Source organism: Giraffa tippelskirchi, chromosome 7, assembly GCF_054371585.1.
Source record: "Giraffa tippelskirchi isolate mGirTip1 chromosome 7, T2T-mGirTip1v1.2.pri, whole genome shotgun sequence".
Lineage (NCBI taxonomy): Eukaryota > Metazoa > Chordata > Mammalia > Artiodactyla > Giraffidae > Giraffa > Giraffa tippelskirchi.
Genome location: NC_137281.1, coordinates 20,835,859 through 20,862,900, shown reverse-complemented (window position 1 = coordinate 20,862,900; position 27,042 = coordinate 20,835,859). Strand labels below are relative to the sequence as shown.

Sequence of the window (27,042 nt, the reverse complement as noted above, 5' to 3'; positions counted from 1 at the left end):
TTCACTTCTGTGATGAGGAGGGGCAAGAAGCCCAGTGGATATTACTAACACATGCTCAGGGGCTAAGTGTTTATATTCATTCTCTCTTTCCTTCAAAGATACTGAGTATCTGCTCTATGCCAGGCCCTGTTTAAGTCAGTGGAGAGAATATGGGGAGCAAGCAGATGTCCCTACACTCAAGCAGCCCCATTCTTGGGTGCTATGGGGCATGCTGATACAGAATAAATACACATCTTCATACTTAGAGCTACAGTTAGAGCCCTTGGCGACCAAGTTCCCGTAGATGCCAAAAGTCATGACTGGGTGGATGTTAATTGCTCTCCCCATGAAAATTAGCTTGTGCAAAGAGGTTCAGTCACTAATGGTGAAATCCTGGAATCCCATGGTGCCACCAGGCCTGTGTACATACCTTCATCTTGCTTGAATTTGGGAACTTGGTCCAAAGGAGCCAGGCTGCTGACTCTAAACAGTTCCAGGGCTCCAGGAGCAGGTTGGTGGAGGAGCCCAGGTAGGAATGCCCTAGTCAATATACAGTTCTGAGCAACATGGGGAGGTCTTCTCTGTGTGGAGCGTGACTGCTATGACCCCAGTCTGGGGAGCAAGCTGCTGCCTGGGTGCTCTTGTGAGATTTTAATCCTGCTTTTGAAAAGCTGCTTAAAAATAATACTGCTCAGTAAATCTTCACAGCGGATGGGACAAGCCAAGCAACCGTCCCCTGCCCCAGACAAGCAAGGAGTGGGTGGGAGCAGCAGCATTCAGATGCAGTATTAGGTAGCATTGGCCGGGTGGCCTGCCAACCCCGTGTGCCAAGGCTGGTCCTCTTGCTCTTCACTCTCCCGACATCCCAGCACAGTGATCCACACACTCGGGCATCATCGTGATCACACAGGCCTCTGTGGTGTGGACACATTTGATGTCTGCTAAGTGCTCTAGACTAGCAGCTACAGGAGGACATGCCTGTGCCCCTTTTGTCATCTCTGTACCCACAGGGCCCAACACAGTGCCTGAGACAGAGGAGAGGCACTCAACAGACATGCGCTGAGAGCAATGGATGGACGGATGGATGGACAAACAGCAGAATTTTGTGACTATAGGAATTGTCAGACCTTCTGGTGCTAAACCTGTCTTCTTCAACTCCACAGGCTCTGTAGACGTAGCACAGATGGCCTACACTTATCAGGTCATTTTAAACGAACAAATCAAAGCCATGTGCTTACCTATAAAAATACTGTGGATTCTGTTTCTTGAGCAGGTAAAGAGTATCTAGATATTCATTTTATTGCTATCATAATCTTTGATCACTTTGGATATTATTTTGTACATTCTAAATATATAATTTAAAAATTAATTGGAAAAAGAAAAGGAGATGTCACTAATCTTGTACACTGATGACAGGAGTAGAGTTTGGTGTATTATTTGGAGAGAGTGATTGCATAAGACAGTATTATACATAGTAAAATCTTTCTTAAAAAAGGCACATGGGACTAGAACCATCAATTTCACTTCTAGAACTGAAAACGAAATAATTAAATACGTGCCCAGAGTAAGCCGTAAAGATGCATAACACACTGCTGGGTACAAAGAGAAGAATGGAAACAGCCCAGAAGTCCAGGGATAAGGGGGGTCTTGAATAATTTGTAAAGCACTAAAATGATAGCATACATTTCTGTGGATAAATAAGAAAGGCAGCCAACAATATGTTATTTTCTTAAAAAGATACAGAAAATATACATAATAAAGTTCACTTTTATAAAAATATGTACATTTATATATGCATGGGAACATTTTGAAGTTAAAATATTCCAATTCTACCTCATATACTTGAGTATTATTTTATTTATATTTTTATAATCCATATATATTAAATTTATAACAGGGGAGAGTGAAAATCGCTCAGTCATGTCCGACCCTTTGCAACCCCTTGTATAGTCCATGGAATTCTCCAGGCCATAATATTGGAGTAGGTAGCCTTTCCCTTCTCCAGGGGATCTTCCCAACCCAGGGATTGAACCCAGGTCTCCCGCATTGAAGAGTATTTCTTAATTTGGAAAATATAAAATAAACTAACAGTGTAGCTTTAAAAAGAAAGTTGTTGAACTTGACCGAAATGTTTTTGGTAAGAATTCTATCAGCTCCACTGATTTCTTCTTCCTTATCACAGGCACCCATGGGTCACACAACTGCCTTTGATGAGTTAGCATGCGAAAACGAACTAGCTATTATGTAATAGGTGAACTTTTTCTTGGTAGATAAAATCTGTCAACAAATGGAGTTTGTGGGGCTTCAGGAATGAATCAAAGGCAATTTTGTTGATTTAAAAGTAGCAAACTGCTATGGTGATTAAACCAACACTCAATTTTCATATGAAGAAACTGAGGTTCAGAGAGGGTGAGTGACTGGCCAGAGGTTGCTCAGCAAACCTCAAAAAGCCACAAAAGCTCTGGGGCAGAGCTAGGAATCCCGCCACCAGCCCTCCATGTGGGGATGGCTTTGCCCAGCAGGGTTTCTGGACAATGGATACCAGCAAGGCGTGTGATGTCCCTGCAGAGACAGCAGGCTCCCAAGGCAGGAGTCTGGCATTCAGAGCAGCTCGCCCTGCTGGAGCACTTTATACTCATCATCTTGTTTAGTCTTCACCGTTGCACTGTTGGTTAAAGACTCTGATGATCCCCATTTTACAGATGAGGAAACTCATTCTTCACCACATGCCTCAGCTGCTGATACTGCAGGGAGTGGGTAACAGATGACCGGAGGATGCTTTTGGACATCAGAGTACGATGGGTGGGGCAAACTGCTTCCATCACCAGACAGATTCCTCTCCTACTTCTATGGCTGGAACGTCCCCACCTCCAACCCACACATTCCATTCTCTTTTTTTCTCCCCTAAGAGGACCAGAATAAAATGATTTCATACAGACCCTGGTTGCTTCATGTTTCAGTGGAGTCAAATTGATACTCAGCAGGAAAGAAAGGTGGGCTGTTTGAAAAGCCATAAGTTGGGGAAGAGGAACCAAGTCTTCGAGTAGCAAGCCTTCTTTGGGATCCTGAACTGAGATCATGTACCGGTTGCCAGCAAACTGAAAGAGTGTATGTCACTAGGAAAATGTGCCTACAGGGATGCACACATCTCTCAGGGCCTTTAGAAGGCACACTCTTCTTTTCAAGCACCAAATGCCTTCTGCTGTGGCCCCTGGTCTTCGTGGCTGCATGATGTGGGCCCTTGGCTGCCAGGAGCTGCCTGGCTGGAGTGGAGGGTTTTCCCCGAAGGCACAGGTGGTATTGAGCCCCCACTGTCAAGAGGCCACATCTTCCTACCTCTCCCCATGCCTAGTCTAGGGTGGGGGACAACTTACCTGGAAGAATTTTGGTCAAGACTATCTGAAGGCAGATCCTTGGTGGAACGAAGACATGAGGACACGGAGAGGATTGGACCTGAGTGTGAATGGAATTGAAACCTGTGCACAAGGGGGAGGGTGGAAGCAGCTTGGGCTCTGTAGGCCAACAGTGTGGACTCCTGTTCAGCTGGAACCCTTTCCAGTCTGTGATCTTGAGAAAATCAGCCTCTCCACACCTCATTTCCCTTCGCTATAAAAAGAGGGTTGCGTGATTACCTCATGGAAGAAGTGGCGGGGTAGGAGGAGGGTCCCTGTAAAGTGCTGGCTGCTGCGCCAGTTAAGTCAATGTGCATCACACATTGGGGGTGGCTGTCGGCGAAGGGTCCACGAACAGGTGAGGGGGCATGCTAGAAAGGGCCGCTGGCTGGAACAGAAAAGGGAAAGGAAGATGAATGTCAGAGTGGGTGCCTAGGCTGGCTCAGAGGTTCCCCAGGGTGATGCTGGCACACCAGCCCCAGGCCAAGTCGTCACCCCGCTGTCTGTAAATGCTTAACCTCCTCACCGGGTTTCTCCTTCAGCAGCAAACTGAGTAACTTACATCGAATGATCTTTTTGCTTCCTTGAAGCGCCATGATGGATGGAATGATTTTCTCAAATTTATTTACTGAAGATTCCTGAATTGCAAACACTGCAAAATGCCATTAGATATTTTTCCACTTTTTTTTGGTGATTGGGTAACCTGCTCTCAAATGATTTTTAATATGCATGTGTAATTTGCTTTCTTTTGGAAAGTGCAAAATGAAGATTTTTAATTGATATTTTGTGATGAAGATATTTTTATGATTATTTTTATTGTGAATTTTAATTAAGCTCCTTTGTTCATCAAATTTTTCTTTCACATCCCTTCTCTACTTAAATAATTACATTTACAAGTGAAGGTAGCATATGCTATCACAAAAAATTTTCCTAAGCATATGTATATAATATGGTAGATATGCATATGTTTTATATGACTGTATTACTGTATCCTTTTACTCTTTTTTTTATAACTATGATTAGACAATAACCATAAAATGAATATTTTCTACAATTTTCTTTTTTTCACTTAAAACGAATAAGGTAGATGTAAGTACTGACTTTAGTCTCAATTTGTATTGTCACCAGTTGCATAGTATTCTATTATATTAGTGCAGTAATTTATTTAACCAGTCCTGTGCTGATGCCCATTCATACAGGATATTAGGTTGTTGTGTGTATCTGTTATTTCAAACAATATCACACCAAGCATCTTTTGTGTACTTGCACAATTGTACTCATTCAATAAGTTCATAAAAGAGAAAGTAAATTGATTTTTCTAAATGGATTTGTTACGAATAATATTTACAAAATCTTAAATGGTATGACTCATATGAAAATGCACTTTTTCATCAAGTGCTAGACCAGAAGAACCTTGAAATGTGACAAAGATAATTATGGGCCGACAAAATGGATTTCTAGGAAGTGGTTACCTGGACCATGTTTTGCAGGTAAACATTTTCTGGGGAAATGAGAAGGTGAATGCTTGGCTTGGGCATCTGCAGGTGGCAGAGACCCAGGAGGGTTGCATAGGGTGATCTGATGTGTATGAGAATGAGAGTTTGTTGGAAATAAATCAACTCTGAACCTTCAAAAGAGTCAGTCAGGGCTGGTCATTTACAAGACATCAACTATCTACCTAGCTGTAGGCTAAGTGGCTACAAACCGATTTAGAGCAAGTCATACTGAGTAGTGGTCCAGCATGCAGTACATAGTCAAGCCAGGTGTGGTTTCTGGCACTAATTGGTCCTAGCAGCTTGGGAACCCGGACACTGGGTCACCATAGTTCTCTTTGTGGCTTTTTGAGGGGCCTAAACTGCTGGTTTGGCTGAGCTTCTGTTGGGGAAAGGCTCCTGTGACGCTCTCTAAAGAAGATGCAGGTCCTTCACTCCCCTGACATCATGGCTAGTTTCCTTGATGCCTAAGTGATACTGACCAGATTCTTGGCCTTCCCTAATCAACAGAAATTGATAAGAGGCCAGACAAAAATTCAGGTAAGGCTTTATTGGGACCCCTGCTGTACAGGAGAAAGCAAATCCTAGTAACAGGTTCCCTTGCTCACTCCCCCTGTTTGAAATAACAGGGTGGGTGGGGTATGAACTGCTTTTATACGGGGTGAAGGTAAGAATGTGTCCTGAGGTTGGGCCAGAGGGGTGGTTTAGGTGTTTGCCCACCCCTTTGGTGGTGGTGTGTGTAGGAGCCCAAACCTGTTACATCCTGTTTTTGCATAGTACCCAGTTTTTGCTCCCCACTATTCAAAAGTGGCAGTTGAGCTTCTGGTCTTTTTGTACCTTATTGACCATAATTTGCCCCAACTGCACATGCACTCAATTATTTTTAGTCCCTTATAGTTTATTTGTATTTTGTTGCTCCAGGAGACATTCATTCAGATGCGAGCACTGCAGCAAAGGGGCCCAGCTCCCACGCCCCAGTCTGTCTCATAAGGAATGTGCATCTCAGTCAGAATGTGGCCTTGGAGCTGTGAATAGAGACTAACACTGTCATGTGGCCACGGGGAGATGTGTGGACTCTCATCTCAAAGCCAGGAAGCAGCCCTAGAAGTGGAGAGGGTCAGGTGATAAAAATGCTCTGCCCACTTCTGGCTTCCTCTGGTTTTGCTCACTGCATCCGGGTGGCTGCTTGCTGGGTTTGGTGGACATGGCAACCAAGAAAGTGATCGCTTCTGGACCATAAGAGTGTAATTGCATTTTTTACTTTTATCTTCCATTGCTCCCCTCCTCATACACTGTAAACCCCTGCTCCATCCTAGCTCTAAGAAAAGAATTAAGGCAACTTAAAAAATTAAAACAAAATCTTTGCCCTCTAAGAGATGGGCTACCAATAAGGAACTGAGACTTCTAGCAGTCACTGTAAAAATGGAAATATGATCAAGTATATGAGTCACCAAGACCCAACAAAATTTATCTTGTCTTCTTCCTAGATGATTTCTAATTACTTCTTATGAGCTGGTATATGAGGAGCTTCAAATGTATTTTTGTTATCTAAGTTCTACTACTGTTTCTTGTGGACTGTGTGACTAGGTCTTAACGTTTTTGAATCTCAGTTTTCACAGCTGTCAAAGAGTGTGACAATTCCTGCCAAGCCTCTCTGACAGAGTTATTGTGAGCACACATTGAAAGACAGTCAAAAAAGTATTTTCTTAATTATAAAACTTTTGAAAATGATTGACAGGTTCATGGTCATGGCCTGAGATGAGGCTTGTATCTTTAGGTTGGCCAACAGCTATGATAACAGTAGAACTGGTTTTGCTTCACAGCCAAGTAATTCAAAGGCCTCAAGGTGTTCACTCATTCATTCATTCATTTACCCATTCATTCATTCATCCACCTATTCATGCCATAGATATTTATTGAATACCTACTACGGCTAGGCAATGTGGACAGAAAGATTAAAGACAGGTACATCCCCAGCCCCTCAGAGGCTTCTTTCTAGTGGGGAGATGAACAAATATAGTAGGCATGATAACACATATCTCCTTTTTCAACTAAAATGAAAAAATTATGTTTCTGATTTATGTAGATCTAAAAAAAAAAAAAAATGAACCTAAATTATTTTGGGGGACAGGCAACCATGTTTATTCCCACCTGGCAGGACAGTTTCAAAGGACTGGCAAGACTAGTCCTCCTTCACTCCTGGGGCTGGGCGGGTCCCCTGGGGCTGGGCGGGTCCCCTGGGGCTGGGCGGGTCCCCTCCCTCAAGGAACCCCTCAGTGGCCTGCTGGGCCACCCATCATTGTGCGGCTCTCCCCATCAGGGGCCGGGGAAGCGGAGGGGTCTATAGATGACTGCTTGGCCACCACATGCAGTCACCTCCCAGTTGACCCTGAGGAGGAAGTATTTCAGTGTAGTTTCTCTCTGAATGGGGAGCAGAGTGGAAGCTTAGCTGTTGAAACAGAAGGGAACAGAGCTTCATGAAGCTCAGTTTTGGGACCTATATCCCTCAGGACACCTTCTCTCCAGTGGCCACGTGTTTAGCTTGCCTCTTTGAGGGCTGGCGGCTTCTTCGGCAACCAACGGAAGTTCTGTCATTGTTGCAGTGGATGGAGAGGTTAGAGAGGACTCACCTGCGCAAGGCCACACCCAGAGGGAGCTGCCTCCAGCTCTGAGAAGGAATAGCAATGCCCGAATTAATGTATTTGAAATTAATCGAAAATTAGGCTCTACCAAATGTGGCATCATTTCTTGAAAAGTCCCTCTTATTTATTCTCGCTGTATCTGCCAACCCGGAAGACTTGATAATCATTTTTCCATCTACTGTATCTTTATTGGGGGCCTACTATATGCCCTCCATGCTCTGCCTCTCTGCCTTTTAAGGCACAGGGCCACTCACGCAAAATAGATCAGTCATTGCTAGGACAGGGTTAGGTGAGAGGGAGGCCAGGGGACCCCTGGAGTCACTGGGAGCCACTCCAAGCTCTGTTGGGTGGAAAAAGCTACCTGGCCACTTGACACTGCAGGAAATCTGACCTCCAAGGTGATGGGAAGCAGCATTAGCTCCTGGAGGCTCCTCTGCTCCCCCTCCCCTTATACTCATGCTACTGCCAAGGCAGTAGCAACGTATACAACCGCAGCAGAAATCTGAAGTGTGGGGAGCGTGGACTCAGAGGACCTCAAGGCCACTCAGTTTATAAACAGGCATCACAGAGAAGCTGCCCTTGGGCCCCTCTTACCCTTCTTATTATAGTTCATTAGAACCTCTGCTCTGTTCAGTTGACAAAGACAGATAAAAAGGGTCTATTCTAAAATGCAGTCATATAAACCATACACTTACCACATAATCCTTAATTACTTCCATACTTGTATGTATAAAGAGCTTTGACTGCATTTCTGGATACTTAGTAAACTGAATAAATCAGAAATTATTCCTCTGTCTAAATTTGGACAATCTGTGGGGGAGGGGGGAGTTAGCATTAAGGTTGGTGACATGGTGCATATTATTTCTGAATAAATTTCCTTGGAGTCATTGATCCACCGAGTGTCAAATAAAATGTGATACCCACAAAATTCATGTATGACCCTGACATTTTTCCAGTACTTAAAGTAATTGCCCTTCTGTTTAATAACAGTGTTTATAAAATTACTTTCTGATTGGCTAGGTCCATGGCACACTCGTGTCAATAATCTGCTGCAAATATATGCCCGTGGCCTTTGGCCTTGGTTTTCAAAATAATTTTCATCTCTTAAGCGTGAACTGGTGGCAGCCCTGGGAGCTAGGAGTCAAGGCTCCAATACACCAACCTTCTTTTGCTCTTTGGTGCTGGGCATTTTGGAATGCTCATTTCAGATTCCTGGCTTTGCACTCTGGATTGAGGATAGGTCTTGTGTTCTTGGCGATAACTATAGCCTCCGAAAGGGATTTGAGATCATGGAATGAGCCTCTCATCTTAAGGATTCACTGCTTTCAGGAGCATTCCTTTAACCTTACACTGGCTTTTATGCCTCAGATTTTACAGCTACAGAAATGGGAAACTGTGAATAGGTGAGTTACTTTCCAAGACTGCTCAAGTAGGAAGGAGATGGTTTCAAAATCTGCCCTGTTCTCCAAACCCAACAGGATACCGAGACCCATGGGTATGAGTATTTACATTTAAGGCTCAAACAGACCCTTGAGGTTACACATCCAACGTTTCTATTCTGAAGGGATTTAGCTGATTTCTGACCTCTTTGCACCCCACTGCGATCTCTGAGTATGGCATTCTCATCTGAGGCCCCACAAGTTCCAGAATCTTCTATTGTGATTTCATGACTTGTTGACTTGTCAGCTATCTTGTATCTTTCATTGTTTGTCCCAGTGGGACTTCTAGGAAGAATATTTTAAAATCTTTTTATTTTGAGATAATTTCAGACTTACAAAATTAGTTGTAAAAACGGTACAGGGTTTTCTAAAGGCTAACATCTTACACTTCCTTAGTTTGATTATCAAAACCAGGAAATTAACCTCCATACAATATTATTAGCTAATCTACAGACCTTATTCAAACCTCCCTGACATCCCACAGATATCCTTTTTCTGGGCCAGCATCCAACCCAGGATCCCACATTGCCTGTAGTTGCCATGTGTCTCCTCCAATCTGGGATAGTTCTTCAGTAATGCTTTATTTTTTGTGACCTGAACACTTCTAAAGAGTACTGACCAGCTATTTTGTAAAACATTCCTCAGTTTGGGTTTGTCTGCTATTTTGTCACTTTAGACAAGAATGTCAGGGGAGTGATGCTGTGTGCCATCAGTCTATCATGGCAGGAGGGCCCCACATATCTGGCAATGTTAACTTCTGATCACAGGGTTAAGATGGTGTCTTCTTAGTTTTGAGTTATTATTTTTTTCCTTTGTAACGAAAAAGCATCTTGTGGGGATCCTTTGAGACAAAGCAAATGTCCTTTTTATTCCCATGCTTTTGTCCACTAATTTTTTATATGCATTAGTGAATCTTGCCTATAATAATTATTGCTATGATGTTGTAATTATGATTTTTTATTTCCATCCCTTCTCCTACATTTCTTAACTTGGAATTACTTTATAAGGAAAAGCTGTTCCTTCCCTCCCATTGAATTGCTTTTTGTCATATTACTTGATACTTCTTTTATTCTGTGCATTATAAATCCATTAGCATCATCATTTTGTTGTTCAAATTGTCAGCGCTTTGGCCACATGGAGCACCTTCAGATTGGCTCCTGTGTCCTTTTGATGTGCCTCTATCATTTTCTGAGCACTCAAGAAGGGCTTTTTGTTTGTTTTAGTACATGCACATAAAACTCAAACTATACAAAAGAGTATACCTGTACAATGAGAAGTGAGTTTTCTTCTTACCCCAAACTCTTAGCAAAACCCCATTGATTAACCACCATAAATAATATGTATATTTCAACACATTGTCTACACAAATAAATATGAGTATATGTACACTCATTTTTAAACACAACTTGAAACATACCTTGCTTTGCTCCTTAATCAATGTAGCATGCATATCTTTCCATATCTCCCATAGTTTTGTTAATGATTTCATCGAGTTCCTATTTCCTTTGTGGAGATTCACCATTATTTATACAAACAGTCCCCTGCTGATGAAAAAGTGTGTACATATATGTGTATATATGTCTAATATCTAATATTGTGGTTGTTGTTTAGTTGCTAAGTCACGTCCAACTCTTTGCAATGCCCTGGACTGTAACTCAACAGGCTCCTCTGTCCTTGGGATTCTCCAGGCAAGAATACTGGAATGGGTTGCTATTTCCTTCTCCAGGGGATCTTCCCCACCCAGGGACTGAACCCAAGTCTTCTGCATTGGAGGCAGATTCTTTACCACTGAGCTACTAGGGAAGCCCAATATCGAATATATATCTACCTAAAATCTCTATCTATCTAAATTTTTGTTTTGTAACCGGTCACCTTAGATGAGAGAGAGAGAGAGAAGGAATGAGAGATTCCTTTAAGACAAATTCTAGGAAGTAGAACTGCTCAAGTCAAAGATGGAAGCCTTTGCCCATCTGATAGGTTTCCCATTGTTTTTATTTGCATGTCTTTAATTATGAGTGACATTGAACATCTTTCCATATGTTTACAAGTCGTTTAATTTCTTTCTCTGTGAATTGTTTTCTCATATCATTTTCTTTTTTTTTCTATTGAATGATTGATATATTTCTCACTGATTTGCAAGAGCTTATTATATATTAAAGAAATTAGCCCTTTTCTGTCATTTGTGTTATAAATATTTTTCCCAGTTTGTCATATGCCTTTCGATTTTGTTTATAATTTTTTTATCTTACTGAGGTAGGTTTTAGATTTTTTTATACTTAGATTTAGCTGTCATACTATGGCTTCTGTGACTCACTCCTGGATTTTATATTAATCTCTTAAGTTATCTTTTATGATTATTATTTTTGTCTTTAGATTTTTAATCATCTTGATTTTATTTTGGTATAGGAAGAGAATTAAGGTTCCACTGTTACTTTTTATCCTACCCCTAACCCAGGGGCTAGCCAGTTAACTAAATAACATTTATTAAAATAAATCTTTTTTTTCACTGATTAAAAAGGCACCTTTAGATTGACTAGATTCTCAAATGCATTTACACTCATTTCTGTACACTTTACTCAGCTGACCTGCCTATTTCTCTACCTGTTCCAAATTGTATTAATGGCTATATGTATAATTTAATGCTGTATCTGGTAAGTCTTTCTCTCCTTCAGAATTTCAGTATATATTTTCATGCTTGCTTTATGATTTTTAGTCTTAAAATACTCAGGAGAATATTTTTAGAGGTGGAGGGATGAGGAAATACAATAAGCTTATAAACGTATAAGGAGAATTGCTATTGTTACGGCTTAGCGTCTTATACCCAAGAGCAAACTGGGGCTTTCCATTTGTGTTGCTCAGTCATTGGAAACAATTGTTTGTTTTTATTTATTTGTATAGGCCCTAAAATTTATATTTAGGTTTATTTCTAGGTATTCTCTCTCTCCTCTCACTTCTCTCTTCCTCACATTGCATTGCACTGTAAATCAAACCGTTTCTTCAATTATGTTTCACTAATTGGTTATTGTTTGGATTAATAAAAAATACTGATTTTTGAATATTCATTTTACAACCAGCCACACTGCTGAATTGTCCTATTGTTTCTAATATTTTTTTAGTAGTTTCTCTTAAGTATTCTTAATGTAGGAATCATATTACCTACAACTGATAATAATCTTCCCTTTTAAAACAAATTTAGAATCTCATATTTCTTTTTCCTTCTCCACTGCAATGACTAATATGTTTGAGAAAAATGTTCATTAATGATGTGCAGTAGAGAGCCTGTTTGTATCGCAGTGTGCATGATTTGAGCATTCCCGCATTAAGCATCTTGTTATATGTATGCTTCAAAAATACACATGTATTACTCTTTGTTAATTATTTATTTTAAGCAGAGATTTGTATTTAAATTTATAAATGCCTCTTACAGATTTGTGGAGATGATAAAATATTTTTTCTCTCTTTGATAATTTGTGAACATAGTGTGTTATATTAATTGGTTCCCTAATAGTAAAACACCTTTTAATTTATGGAATCAACCCTCTTTGACAGAAGCCTGTTATCCTTTTTAATGCACTGCTGCAGAAGTCTACTTTTAAAAACATTTAGGATTTGTTGCATTGCTGTTGAAAAGTATGATTGATTTATGCTTTTCTTGCTTGTTATGTCTTTGTCAGGTTTTGATGTCAGTGTTATGACACCTCTAGAAAGGAATTAGGAGATTCTCCTTCTCTCTTTAAGCCCTTAAACAGTTAACTAGCATTGATATCATTTTGTTTTTGAGGGCCTGGTAGAATTAACCTGTGAGAACATCTGGGCCTTGTGCATTTTTGAGATCACTCTCTGACAATTCGCTCAGTGTTTTTCTTCATGGTAATTGACCTCTTTCTCTTCTGTTGTTAACTCTGGTAATTTCTGCTTTCAAAAAAAAATTCATTCTATCCACTTAAAATTAGTTGCACAAAATGAAGTAATGTATTATTTTCTCTATATTTTAGTATTTCTTTTTTCCTGTAGTTATATCCATATTGTTATTTCTAATTTTGTGAATCTCTGCTTTCCTTCTTTTGTCTTTATTAAGACAACTCAGAGTTTTTCAGCCTCAGCATCATTGACACTTTAGTGGGTAATTCTTCGCCGTTAGACTGTCCTGGGCACTATCATATGCCCAGCAGCATTCCTGGCTTCTACCCATGAGGTGCCCAAGCAGCTCCCTAACTGTGATGACCAAAAAATACCTCTGGACGTTGCAAAATGTCACCTAGGGGAAAAAATTTTCCCTAGCTGAGAACCACTGAGATAGCTAGAGATTTATCTATTTTATTGTGTTTCCCCTACAAAGATATTTATTCATTAGATGTTTTTCATTAATGTCTTCTGTCATTCTAATAATTCTTTTCACTTTAGTAAGATATATTTAGTTCCTCTTTTTTTCATTGTGAATTGAATGCTTGGCTTACTTATGTCCACGCTTTTTTACTGAATAACCTATGTTTTAAAGGTTATGACTTTCCTTCGTTATAGCTTTAACTCCCTTGATATGCAATGATTATTCTTAAACCAGAGATTCTGCAATTTTCTTTTTAATTTTTATTCTACCTCAAGTAACTTTCATCTTTAAAAGGCTTTCCATGTGCTTTTCTGTTGTTTTGCTGTGTTTCCTATTTTAGGTATTAATATCTAGATTCATATAGATACTGCACAGACACTGTGATCTATCCCAGATTTTGGTGTTGCATCAATTTTCTTTGTGGTCCATTGTTCTGTTCATGTCCTACAGGCATTTGGAAAGAGTGTACGTTTTCTATTTTAAGAGGATGGAGTTTGACAGATGTCTATTAGACTTACTGTATCAATTATACTACTTTTATTTTGTATAGCCTTTCTAATTTTTATCTACCTGACTGTGGTGGACTGAGCATGAGTGAAAGTTCTCTATTACTATTTTGTTTTGGTAACTTCGGCTTTTTAAAAAAATTCTTTGTTGTTGTTGTTGTCCTGTTTTTTGGTTTTTGCTTTCTCAATATTTTGGAGCACAGTGACCAACCTAGATCTTTGTGTGTCTTCTTCAATTGATCATTATGAGGTGCTTCACTGGTCTGGTTAAATACTTTTACCTTAAACATATGGGCTTCTCAGGTGGCTCAGTGGTAAAGAATCTGCCTGCCAAGCAGGAAACACAGGAGACGTGGGTCAGAAAGATCAAGAAGATCCCCTGGAGAAGAAAATGGCAACCCACTCCAGTATTCTTGCCTGGGAAATCCCATGGACAGAGGAGCCTGGTGGGCTACAGTCCATAGGGTCGCAAAGAGTGGAACATGACTTAGTGACTAAGTCACCACCACGTTAAACTTCAATTTACCTGGTAAAATTATTAAAACCCTAATTTCTTTTATAGTGTGTGTTCATAGTGTGTCTTTACCGATCATCATAATTTTAATCTTTCTGAGTCACTTTGCCTCAGATGAGTCAAATATGCAGCATGATATTTTGTTTCCTTTTCTGTAAGTTTGTTTTCTCATAATAGGTAAGATTAGCCCATTTATACTTATTGATATAAAAAATACATTTGGTTCTAGTACTATGATTGTACTTTAACTTTTCTTCTGACTTAATATTTTGTTTCCCGTCTTCTGCTATATTTATTATCTGAGCTTTCTTTGTTTTGTTGTGTGTGTGATTATATATCTTTTTTCACCAATGGTATAGAAAAGTAGTATACTAAATATTGTAATGGTTACCTTTGTATAACGTTATATATGAATAGTATTCTCAAACCTTTTGTTGATTTATTATTTTTGTTTTATTTGCTTGTTTACTTGTTATTGTTTTAATATGGAATCTATAGTGTTTTTTTTTATTTTATTCTTGAAATCTAAAGTGCATCAGAATTTCCTGACTTGAGTACTTCTTCAGCCCAAGATTCCTTTCCTTTCTTTGAGGACTGAAATATATATCTCTGTGTTGTCAGCAGTGTTGATTTAACTAATTCTGCTTCTAGTGAGACTTTTATTTCTAAAGAATGGCTTTGTTTTATTTTATTCTTTATTTTGGAAAAGTGATTTTATTTTTTTTTTCCATCCCTAGGTCCTTCTCCTGTTTGTTTGTCTATATTTTGATTCTTTGTATCTCTTTTTTACGCTCTGTTTCAAAGACCTTCTATTTTCATTATTGTGTATGCAAGTTGAGCATTATTGCATGTCAAGTTTCAATACATTCTTATCCATTCCTGGAGAAATTTCTCTTTTGATATATATTCTCTCTTTTTCCTTTCTTTTTTTTTTTTTTGGTAGTTATGCTTCTGATGCCTTTTATTCTGGTGTCAGCATTAGCTGAGGCATCTGATGAGGTGACTGGAGGAAATGAAATAGGGGAAATTGGGTTGGAAAGAGGCTGAGGCCCTGAGTGCAGAATGAGAAGACTTGACTGCATCTTGTCAGGTGGGAGTCCAAGACAGGAGCTCAGTGGAGCAGTGAAGAAATGGGAGGACCTCAATGCACCTCACATTCTGGCTCAGGCAATGCCTCCCACACTGAACTTCAGCTACTATTTATTTTCAACCTCTTTTATAATGCTCAGTATTTTCTTTCATGAGAGTAGCTTATATACTTGCTTCATCCCCAGATTAGATTAAGCTTGTGAAGCACAGGGACTCCACTTCCCCTACGGTACCAAGTGGAAGACCCAGGTCCCCGAAGCAGCTCAATGCATATTCTTCCTTAGGACCAGTGTGCATGGCCTGTAGTCAGTGCTGTTGTCCCTCAGAGAAGTCAGAGATAGGCATGAGAGAAGGTGGTCAGGGAAGACTTCCAGCAGGAGATTTGATGGGGGTCACAAAGGCAGAAAGAGCAAAGCCGAGAGCTCACAAACTCAAATGCGTATTCAAAGCTGGATTCCATTCCATGCACTCCCAGTATTCTTTTTCTGTTCGATTTTTCCATTTTAGCATGTTTTACTTTGTAGCATGCATATGAATCCTTTATTTCTCACGTCTATGTACTTTTTAATTTCCTGCCCTTCCCTGTAGTGGCACAAGCTCCCTGGGGAAGAAATTTTTCTTTGCTTTGCTAGCTGATATCTCTGATATCTAGAGCAGTGCCTGGCACATAGTAGGTGGAATTCTTGCCTGGAAAATTCCACGGGCAGAGGAGTCTAGCAGGCCACAGTCCATGGGGTCACAAAGGGTCGGACATGACTGAGCAACAGAGCAGTCTTGCTAGCTGATAGCTCTGATATCTAGAGCAGTGCCTGGCACATAGTAGGTGATCAATAAATGCCCAGAGGTGCCAGGCAAGTGGCATAAATGATTGACCTGGGCTTGACATTTATATATATATATCTATAGGGATAGTCTTCAATTTCACAAAGAAGAGTCCTTTGTTGTATCTTACTTAAAGCATGCTGCTTCACCTATAAATTTTCTTCTTTTTTTAATCCTTTTTTTTAAAGGAACAGTACAAGTAAACAGAAATGTTTCTTTACTATAGTAAAAAGAACACTCCAAATGTAAGGATAAATGCTGGCTGACACTCAGTCTCAATGACAAGTCACGATAGGGAGCGGTAGGCACTGTGGAAAACCGGAGAGCACAGGTCCTATTTCAAGTGGTAGCCTCCACTCTACTCCCAGACATCGGGATCTTGTGAAACTTTATTATTGCTAAGTATTAACCCCTCGAAGCAGAATACTATGTGGGTCCAAACCAGAGAAAGTACACTGGGTACCGGAAGGGCCAGTGGAGCTGCTTGGCTACGACTCCTGTTCATCCAGCCGATGGACGACTTGCAGGTGCCAGGTGAGCCTAGGCTTTTCCTCCACCATCCACGCTCCCCACTCGGAGACTGCGTCTTCCCTGTGCCACTGTGCAGAGTCTAAATGTCACCCACACGTAGAGCTGTGGTGGCTCCAGAGCCATCGCGGTGAGCTGTCTGAAGGGGTGTCAACTCATTGGACAGGGTATAATTTCAGTCAATGTGTTCTTGTCTTATTTTAGTTCAATATCATTTCCCAGTTGCAAACCTTTTGAATGACATGCAAAATGCAAAACAACATAAAAGGTCCTCCCTGAGGCAGATCTGTGTCCATGTAGAACTTTAATTATTCTTTTTGAATCCTCATCATAATGTGCTACCCCAATTCTGGCAAAAATAAAAATAAAAAATAAAAAGTCTGATGGGAAAGATTTGTGTCACCTGTAGCAGGGTTTTACTTTTTATAATAGTCTTTCTATTTTTAGAAACAGTGAACAAAAGGAAGGACCTTTCTAATGAAGAGTATTCTTTAGATACAGAGCATCAGACAATATTTGTGATAAATAGAAAATAACTGCTATTATAGTTTTCGGCGGTGACATTTAGAATATCACATTTGTCTTTCGAAAGTATTTTTAGTTAAGGTTTGAAGAACAGCATCTAACACACTTGTTGGGTAGAGGAGGGGGAGGAGGATCAGTTTAGGAGGTTTTAAGATACTAGATTAAAAAGCAAAATTTTTGCCAAGAGTGAAGCAGTTAGATTTGGATAATTTCCTGTATAAATCATTACAGATGATTCGAAGACCTTTTGGGGGGAATTGACTAGTCCTCTCATCCCAGAGTTTTAGGAAGGGGCTGCCGGGGATGAGGCTCAGCTTCTCCCTATTATGAGTGGGGTGAGTTCCTTGTTCCTCAGGGGTGATCCCAGAGGCCAAAATCAAGTATCCTTTTCCATCTCCAGACTCATCAAGCAGTCCATATGAGATGAAATCTGAGCCCGAGAGAGCTCCATTTTCTTTGAAAGCTATCCAGGGCAGCCTCTAAGCACCAGACCTAAAAACACTATCTTTACAACCGTCAGCCGTAATTCAGCGTGATAATGTAACTATGTTTTTGTTTTAAACCTGACAGCATGTAAAGTTATGACAGACATAAAGCTGGGGTGGAGAGCGGCCGGGAGAAGGAGTTGAGGCGCCAAGCCTGCGCAGACAGTTGGGAGCTCGGGTCAGGACCCTCAGAGCATCATCGAACACCACCTGTGCTCCGAGTCTTTCTCTCGGGGGGGCTTCTCCTCGGTTGATTTGTGTTTTCAACTAAAGCACTTTGTTTGAAATGGTCCCCTAGATGGTTTGCGGTGCCCTTCAATTCATATCCACACTCCTCAAACAGAAGATTGTAAATAAGTTTCTGGCTTCTGCATTTAAATGGAAACCTTTAGTAACCAAAACTAGCTCACCATGAACTTCCCGGCTTGAAACATCCATTTCTCCTGCTGATGCAAGCGAGAGAGTTAGTTATTTCCATTGGCTTTCAACTGACCCTTTGGAAGACGGGAAGAATAGATTCCGTGTTATTTATTTGGGTGTTTTTGGCAATTTGCTGTATATAAAAGCTGTAAGTACAGCAGCAGCTGTACTTTCCCTAAGAAGGGGCTAATAATGCAGATTTAAATGGTGTTTAGCAGGAGCAAAATCTCAGAGACATCAGCAAAGTTCACCTTAATTCCGATTCTATGAACCAACAGTGTTTAGGAGAGTTCAATTTTCCCTTCGATTGCTTGGGCAGCCTAATTCACAAAGCTCCATCATTTCCCCCTTGGGGCCACGCTTGGCTTAGGGCCAAGAGCAGGCAGGACCTCCTGCCCACTGGCGAACCAGAAGCACCCGCTCTGTGTCAGCTGTTAGAAAACCAAAGATCTGGTGCTTTGCTGGAGAAATATAATAGACAGCTTCACGTTCACACCTCTTAAAAATCTTTTTAAAAATAGTCCCTCTAGCAGGAGGCTTTTTTGGGATGCCATGCTTTACACCTCTGTATTTTCAGACTGTTTGGGGAGAATTTTTATATTTGTTGTTCCACTGGCCACACTGCCAGGGTTGGAGGCCTGGCTGTCGGAGTCGCCGGGTGGGCGAGGAGCATGCCTGTTTCACAGGATGCCTGGGGCTGAGGGGTTAGCAAACCAGGATGGCATTTTTACAACTCTTTGCTCATCTGATGGCCCCGATGGGCTGGCATTGGCCTTCTGTGATTTCAAGGCCCCAGATGCCTCAGCCTTCCCACATGCCTCAGAGTAAACACCCAGGAGGCTCTCCCTGTTTCCTCAGCTCTGCCCTTAGCCTTCCCAAGCTGGATCCTCGAGGTCAGCTCTCACATTGATCTCCATTCCCATTGTGAACTCTGGTCCTGCCCTGTGGAATCTAGGGCCTTCCTTTGAATCTTGGGGTCTTCCCCACACCTTGCCCAGAAATATGAATCAAAGCTCCAGTGGTCCTATAGTGTAGGGAAGGTACTTAGCATAAAGAGAGGTGGCTTCCTAGGGGCCAGCATTCTTTTTTTTTTTTTTAATTAAAGTATAGTTGATTTACAATGCTGTGCTAATTTCTGCTGTACAGCAAAGTGATTTACTTATACAAATATATACATTCTTTTTCATACTGTCTTCCATTACGGTTTATCACAGGACAGTGAATATAGTTCCCGGTGCTCTACAATAGGACCTTGTTGTTTATCCATTCTACACATTATAGTTTGTGTCTCAGTAGCATTCTTACTATCGCACGTTCTTATCATTCTAGACTTCGAGATACGATCAGCCATACAATGGGCCATCTTTTGAGGGAAACTATAAAGAAGTTCAGTGTCCATTGTAAGTTGCATTATTACTTCAGATGCGTTCGATTTTGAACGTCTGTGAGTCTTAACACTGAGGATGCACAGCATTATGGATTTGTTAAGGAACAGACCTGATGGCCCAGCCATCTGGAAAGCAGCCCAGCCCAACGAACCCCTGTGTGAGTGCTTGGGGTGAGACCAAAGCTCAGGTTGGGCCCAAGGTGAGCACAGGTGACTGGGTACAGGTGAGCTCTGCCCATCATGGGATAAGGGACAGTTGTGACCCTCAGAGTATAACCCTCTGGGCAACACTCTGACCTAGCCCCAGAGTCAGAAACATTATGCACTTGACCAACAGATGCACAAGAACCATTCGATCTAAAAAACACGCACGTGTTTGGATTTTCTGTGCAATAACAGCTTTCCAAATTGGGATTAAGAGGAAAGTTAGTCAATCTGGGCTAGCCCTATTATACATCACAGCCAGGAGAAACTACCATTATAAATAATTAGAAGATTATTAGTACAAACAGTATTATTATCTTATATACCATACATTAATATTATAACAATTATAATTACAACTATTAGAAGCAACCATTTAGGAAATGCTTTCTTTGTGCAAGGAATTATGTTGGAAGTTTGACGTTATTTGAATTACCTCAATCATCATAAGAACTGGTCAGTTGGCATGAGTGAGGAGACAGTCTCAGGTGGGTTTAAACATTTGTTCTAGGTCATACAGCTGAGAAGTGGGGGGAACAAGATTCAAAATCGCCTTCTCCCCGGTGTAGCACATTTAGGGAGCCCCCCAAGTCAACTTAAACTGTTTGTAGACAGAAACGTGGTAAAGTGCTCTGGACCTGACTTCTTCCTGTGTTCTGATTGTTTCTGTGCCCTGGCAGTGCTGCAACCCCGTGTGCTGGAGACTGGCATGACTTTCTGAGAGTGGGAGCTGGAGGGAGCAGGCTGAGGAGGGTCTCCTGACCTATTAAACGGCCATGTCTTAGGACATTCTTGATTTTTTTTTTTTTTAAAGAATGGCAGCTGTGCTAGGAAATTGAAAGGGTGGAAGTGGCTAAAATATTTTTAAATGCTTTTTTCCGCATATAGGCAAGAGGTTATATTGCAAGTTCAATGCTAATTACAGTTATTTACCAAGAAAAAAAAAAATATCCATGTGAAAGGGAAGGAAATTTGGTTCCAGAAAATGCCTGCTCGTTTGTGCCGCCCAGTGCGGCCGGTGTCCGCAGAGGGAGCCAGGCAGGAGACATCTCTGGCTGGCGCACAGCGGGGCTAAATAACTCACAGGTGTCAGACACACAAAAGAATTACGGCTGGCTGACCTATGCGGGGATAAATCCTGCGTCTCTGCTTATAGCCAAGAGATGTGTCTTTAAGTGTCATAAAAATTCAGCATTTTTTTCCTCCCAATACTCTTCTATAATTTTGCCAGATTTATTAAAATAAGATTTTCTGGGGGGTTACTTTTTTTTTTTTCTTTTCACTGGTAGAATGTGCTCTTTAGTATCATTTTACATAATTTAATACAATTTGTTCCATCCATTGATTTTCATGGGGATACAAGCTGTTCGTTTGTGAGAAAGCTGGCATGGGCGTGAGTGTTGGCAAGGAGGCCCGTCGAGAAGTCGATCCTGATTTCAAAGTTCTGGGGGGCGGAGGGGCTTCAGCCATTTTGAGGCAGGTTCCGTGGAGTTGGGGCTCCCAGGCCTCTTGCGTCCCCCTCGGAGATGCAGGACGGAGGCCGTGGGCTGCCCTGTGAGCTTGTGGGGGACGGGCCCCGACACGGCGCCGGGGGTGGGGGCTCTCCCCAAACGTGCAGCCTGACGGAGAAACACAGGTGTTTCTTAATTACTTGTGCAGAAGGGAAGGGAACGCCGGCGGATGTGCGCGGACTCCGCGCGCCAGCCCCGCCGCCCAGCCCGCGCTGCCTCCGGGTCCCCCACCGGCTCTGCAGCCGGAAGCTTCACCACCTTCGCGGCCTCCCTTCTCCGCATCCTTCTTTTGTGAAATCAGACCGTGGATATTTAAAGAATCAGCCAAACTCTTGAAATATGGGAAGGGAGGCAACATAATCAGGCTGGTTCTAACTCGTGGCAGTGTTGGGCCCCCGAGTGTTGGAGGATCAGCTAGTGCGTTCATCCTCATGGGGGCCCTCGCTGCGCCCCCATGAGACAGGTCCCGGGTGCCCTCGGCCTCTCCCCCACCCACCTCCCTGTAAGCTCTTCTGACCATTCTGTGCTTCTAGGGATAGTTCCCAGGTGAGAGAGGAACATATGTAGGAAGGTTCCAGGCTGGAGGACAAGAGAACTGGGTGCCAGTCCGCCTCCATTTTGCTGTGTGACCTTGGACAGGTTACTTCACCTCTCTGGGCTGTAGCACCACCTTCTCCCTTAAAGGCTGCCTTTTCAAGCCCTGTGTACCTCATGGAGGGTGTCTGCAACCCTTTGAGCTGTCAGGTTCCGTGAAGCTCCGAGCTGTCCAAGACCTGAGTTGACAACCGGGCTTCTGCTTTGCTCTTCTTGCAGCAGTCCTGCCTGAGACAGGTGGGAGACATGGGAGGGGAGCGGATGGTGTGGGAGTCTTATTGCATAGACGTGACCCGCTCCCTGGCCAGGAGGTTGAGATATGCTGCAGGAAGCGCAAATTCCTGTCTTGACTGCTGGTTTTCTGAGTGGCCATCATTACCTGTACCCCAAACCAGTGTCACCCTGCCTGCCTTGGCTTCCTGCATGGAGGGCCTGGGGACTGTAGCTGTCATGTCACACAGACTGACAGGTTCCCAGCCCCTCTTGGGTGGAAGGCTCTCTGCACGAGGGTGCCCCAGACAGTGATGAATCATCTCCTCCCCGCACCCCTGGGGAAGGCTAAGTAGGCCAAATGAAATGATCTGAGCTGGCCGCTGGCCAGGGCAGCAGGGCTAATCCTTGCCTTTGTGGGAGAGCCTGGGGCCCGGGGGGTCTGCCACCAGCCACAGATGCCTGTTACAGTGCTGGCCCAGCAGCTCTGCCATCACCCCAGGGGCCTCCGAGGCCTCCTGCTCACCCCAGTGCTGCCCTCTCCCCCCATTCCTGCACTCCTGAACCCTCAGAGACCACAACTGCATCCACTTGCCCTGAGGACATGGAGAACGGGACACCACACAGCTCTCATCCATCCAGGAGTCACTTTGAACACCTACCTGTGGGAGGGGTCGTTATCAGAGAAAGAGAGGAGACTGGGTCCCCTGCACCTGCTGAGTGTTTAGTGTCTGGCGCAGGGAGGCTTCCCTGGTAGCTCAGTTGTTAAAGAATCCACCTTCCCAATGCAGGAGACCCCAGTTTGATTCCTGGGTTGGGAAGATCCCCTGGAGAAGGGATAGGCTACCCACTCCAGTATTCTTGGGCTTCCCTGGTTGCTTAGACAGTGAAGAATCTGCCTGCAATGCAGGAGACCTGGGTTCAGTCCCTGGGTTGGGAAGATCCCCTGGAGGAGGGCATGGCAACCCAGTCCAGTATTCTGGCCTGGAGAATCCCCATAGACAGAGGAGCCTGGCAGGTTACAGTCCATGGGGTTGCACAGAGTCAGACAGGACTGAACGACTATGCACAGCACAGGGAGGTACCAGGTGAGTGTGAGCAGTTCTCACAAGTGCTTGCTCAGTGCCAGGCACTGGGCTGAGCACTTGACAGGGCTTACCTTCCCAATAGTTACAACAGTCCTAAGAAGTGGACATCCCTTATTATCTCCATTTTATAAATGAAGGGCTGAAGCTCAGAGAGGTCAAGTAACTTGCCTAAGATTGCAGAGCTGGCAAACAAGGCAGCCATCCTAGGTTTTGGCCCTGCTTGTGCCCTGGAATCTGCTGGGAGTTCCTCTCTGTCCACCCGGCACTCTTGTGCCATTCATCAACCAGCTCAGAGCTGGGTGGGCAGATGCCAAGGTCAAGGGGAATGAGAGGTCCCCGTGTGTAGGAGCTCACAGTGACCCAAACACAGTGGCCCTGCTCAGCCTGGACCCAACAGATCTGAGCAACCCGGCCCCAGTCCAGAACCGGAGAGAACACCAGTTAATGTGCAGACATCAAGGAACTGTGCCAAGGAGGAGAGCAGAGCCTGGCTCAGGAGCTGGGAGGAAGAGCAGATTTGGGAAATGCACTTTGGGGTGGAGGGTCATTGTCCTTACAAGTTCATCTCTTGAGGCAGAGTGTGAGAGGCCCACAGTGGGCCTGCCTGAGAACACTTGGGGCTACAGCTGTTACCCAAGCTGGGCTGAGCAGGTGGGAGAGATTGAAACATGGCATCTTTCATTCATTCACTTGTTCATTCAACAAATACCGCATCCTTGCTAGTGCCAGCACTGGGCTGGGAAGAGGACATTCTGAGGAGACCTGGATAGACGAGGACCCTGCTCTCATGAAACTTATATTCAAATGAGGGGAGATGGACCATAAACTTGTAAATAAACATGTAAACAAAGTCATTTCAAATAGGGTTGTGTGTATGAGGAAAACAAACAAGGGGATGGAGTTAATAAAGATCGTAGTCATTCATTCTTTCATGTATTCACACATTTATTCATAGAACAAGATTTATTGAGCACCTAGTATATCTCAGGCACTTTCTAGATGAGGGATACATCAGTAAATAAAACAGCCAAGATCCATGTTCCCAAATATGTGTCCTCTATGTGTGTGTGTGTATCTGTGTGTGTGTGTGTGTGTGCTTGTCTGCCTTGGCATGGCTGTGTGCCTGGGCACACAAGGACATGAGTTTCCTGGAACAGAAAGGAGACCTCAGGCAGGAAAAAGAGTGGGGCTCAGCCTCCCTTTCAGCCCAGGCCTACAGACCTTGCCAGTAGCTTCGGCTGAGAGGAAGCTTTGAAAAATCCTCAGCTTTCCAGAAAGCTCTCCTTGGCACAGGCTTCCTCCCTCCTGCCTGCTCCTCCTATCTGAGGGCTGCTCCCACCTTCCAGCACCTCCTAGGTCATTGTCAGGACTCGCCACCGGGCCAAGGTCAGTGCAACCCTTCCCAGGACAGCAGGTTAGGCTGGCCTAGGCACCACAGGGAGGCTCCTTTTTATTGCTCACCCAGCCACTTGCTAAAAAATTAATCTGCAAATGAATCACAGTTACTGAGACCTTCTGGATCAGATAACAGATGCAGCCTGGCCTGTTCCAGAAGACCATCCAGAGAAGAAATCCTAAAAGCTGAAAGCTTCCATGGAAAAAAGAACTCCCGCTGGCCTGGCCGACCATCACTCCCCGTTTGAGCTCCTCACTCGAGGTGTGTTGCTGGATATTTGGAAGCCTCTCCTGGAAGCACAGGCTCAGGCTCCCGCCCTGCAAGTGCTCCTGGAGCGGAGGCTGGGCTGGGCAGCCGGGCACTCCCGGCCGGCTCTCTGGATTGGTTCTCCTGGAGCCCCTCGGAAGCAACCAGGAGCCGGCTCTCCCCTCCCTGGCCATCTGCTTGAAGCATCTGGTGATCAGGTGCAAGCCCCACACCGGAGCATTCAAGCTGAAATGTGCAGTCACCTTGCCACCCACACTGGCTTTTGTTACGCAGCCAGGCTGCCCCTCTTTGTGTTGGGGAGAATGGTTTTGGGCTGGAAATCTGACTGTCGGCGCTGGGAGTTTATCACTGCTGTGCCGAGATCCTGCAGCCTGTGGTCCAGCCTCCATACCTAACTTTCCCCACCTGCCGGGATCTGTGGACATGACTCCAGTGAAAGGCTGGAGCTTTTGACAGCGGAGAAAAGACTGTTCTTTGAAGTCTGCTTTTACCCAGCTGGGTAGGGCCAGTTGCAAATATCTGGATCCTGCTGTAAAGAAGAGGCTTCCCAGGTGGCACTAGTGGTGAAGAACCCACCTGCCAATGCAGGAGACGCAAGAGATGTGGGTTCAATCCCTGGGTTGGGAAGATCCCCTGGAGAAGAAAATGGCAACCCATTCCGGTATTCTTGCCTGGATAATTCCATGGACAGAGAAGCCGAAAGGCCCATCAGCTTCCTCTGTGTCCACATTTGTTTAATAAAGAAAGCGTGGGTTTCTCCCAATGCCATTGCTAGTCTTGAGTGAACTGTGGCTGTCTCAAGAGTGATTCACTGTGGCCACAGGTGAGGGGTGCTGGGGAGAAGGCCGCAGACATGCTATCTAAACTGCTTCCTTCTGCATTGCCAACCCGGGGATCCTGAGAGCCACACGGGTATCCACATTGTTGAAAAAAAAGTAGAGCACTCAGGGAATAATGGGGAGCAATTCTCTTCGAGAGGGAACATTGCCCTTTCTGAGCCATTGAGGACTCAGCTGATAGCTGGAGACTCCCTGTGAGAAGAGGAGCTTTCCTTGGCTCTTTAGGCTTGTAAACCATGGCCCCAACTGCCACCTCCCAAAACAACCAGGAGGCCTGTCCTCGGGGGTTCCAGAGCCCATGGGCTCTGCATTTATAGGCTTCCCTCTTGGAGAGGGTAGGAGGTGAAAGGTCTTGGAAAACCTTACAGAGAAGAGAATGAGCCTCTTTTGAAATATTTAAACAGTGAGTGGTAGTTTTTTGGAAACTGTTTCCTTTTTACTGGTTGTTAATTGCTTAGTGTGATCGAAAAGATGACAGTGATGTCCTAATACTTGTTGGGGATGCATTTTTCTATTCCTCTTTCTAGATCAGCCATGGGCATTACTCTGGAATGTTCTTATAGGAAGACATGATTCTTTGAAAACAAGAAGCCCTACCCAGGCCCCAGTCTATGGGTGTTCACTCCTTCCATGAGCTTTGCCAATGCTAACTGTAACAATCAGTTGATGCAGGGCCCACTTGCTGAAATTAGTGTAAGGCTTTGTTCTTGAAAGGTACAGAGAAAAAAATAAAGAAGTCAAAATCTCAATCGGGCTCCATCCGTTGGTCTCAATCCCAAGGTATTTTCTTCAGAAGATAGGGAAGTTGAGTGAATGGGGTGGAGGGCAGGATGGAGGTAGGGAGGTAGGGAGGGGAGGGAGGTGGAGACAGAAAGAGAACTGAAAATGAAAGGCTAGCCCCACCATGTCAGAAGCACTGTGATTCCTGGACGGCCCACCTGGCACTGTTCTGCCAGCCATCCCTTTGCTTCCAAACACTTTCCAATAAGATGATCAAAGGGAAAAATAATAGATTTTAAGGGTGCATTTTTGGAAACTCTTAAAATTTCACAATTAATTCACTTCCTTAGTGGGGAAATACAGCAAGAAGATCTTCCATTTTAGATACTGAGCTGAAAACTGACATTGTTCAAAGGTAAAGAAGAAGCTGATGTTAGTTTCAGGCATAATCGAGCCTTTAAATGTTTCCATATGATGGCTTCAGTACGTCAATGGTAGATTTTAAACACACCCCAAGGATCTTTTATTTTAGAGATGTAATCTTTTCACCCCTTTTAACCGGCACATGCGTGTAACATGTGGTGGCATTTCCTTCATAAAGTACCACCGTCCTTTGCTCACGTGCCCGTGCTGACGCTCCTCTGCTCCTAACCGCACCCCCGGCC

The 27,042-nt window shown here is 43.4% G+C and overlaps 1 protein-coding gene and 1 long non-coding RNA gene across 2 annotated transcripts in view; one reads left to right on the top strand and one right to left on the bottom strand.

The window, feature by feature from the left end:
• ZNF536 (zinc finger protein 536) overlaps nt 1-27,042 on the top strand; it is a 443,099-nt gene that overhangs the window by 344,421 nt on the left and 71,636 nt on the right. The gene's annotated exons all lie outside the window — the stretch shown is intronic.
• LOC145512442 (uncharacterized) lies at nt 6,983-9,151 on the bottom strand. Its single transcript, XR_014058505.1, has 3 exons — nt 9,091-9,151; nt 7,411-7,532; nt 6,983-7,313 (listed from the first exon to the last, which is right to left on the bottom strand). It is a non-coding gene; the product is annotated as an uncharacterized LOC145512442 (long non-coding RNA).